Raw genomic sequence first — 538 nt, 5'->3', positions numbered from 1 at the left:
GGGGAAGAGGTGAGGGGGGGAAGAGGTGAGGGGGGGCAGAGGTGAGGGGGGGAAGAGGTGAGGGGGAAGAGGTAAGGGTGGGAAGAGGTGAGGGGGGAAAGAGGTAAGGGGGGGAAGAGGTGAGGGGGGAGAGGTGAGGGGGGGAAGAGGTGAGGGGGGAGAGGTAAGGGGGGGAAGAGGTGAGGGGGGAAAGAGGTAAGGGGGGGAAGAGGTAAGGGGGGAAAGAGGTAAGGGGGGGAAGAGGTAAGGGGGGGAAGAGGTAAGGGAGGAAAGAGGTAAAGGCTGCGGAGACACAGCTACAGAAATTCAGAAACAGCTCAACGAGGAGCCCACTCCTCATCACTGCCTCCCCAACGTCAACCACCCCATTTCCCGCACAGGACCCCCTCCTCCCCTCCCGCGGCCGCCCCCCTCCTTTCCCCGCGAAATGTCCCACCACGAAGGCATTGAAGCACATGGGTGTGGCCAGCAGCCCCGTCAGCACCAACATGTACAGAACCCCAAAGACCGGGGCCTTGGTGCGAGGGTGACTCGCTGC

General features: G+C 63.0%; 1 protein-coding gene across 1 annotated transcript in view; it reads right to left on the bottom strand.

Annotated features, from left to right (window-relative positions):
* Positions 1-538, bottom strand: part of VOLCADRAFT_97666 (uncharacterized protein) — a gene marked incomplete at both ends in the record, with an annotated part of 24903 nt that overhangs the window by 3393 nt on the left and 20972 nt on the right. The gene's annotated exons all lie outside the window — the stretch shown is intronic.

The sequence above is a fragment of the Volvox carteri genome (genome assembly GCF_000143455.1).
Source record: "Volvox carteri f. nagariensis unplaced genomic scaffold VOLCAscaffold_63, whole genome shotgun sequence".
NCBI lineage: Eukaryota > Viridiplantae > Chlorophyta > Chlorophyceae > Chlamydomonadales > Volvocaceae > Volvox > Volvox carteri.
Note: the sequence above shows the minus strand (reverse complement) of the source record. Positions and strands in the feature narration are given on the sequence as shown.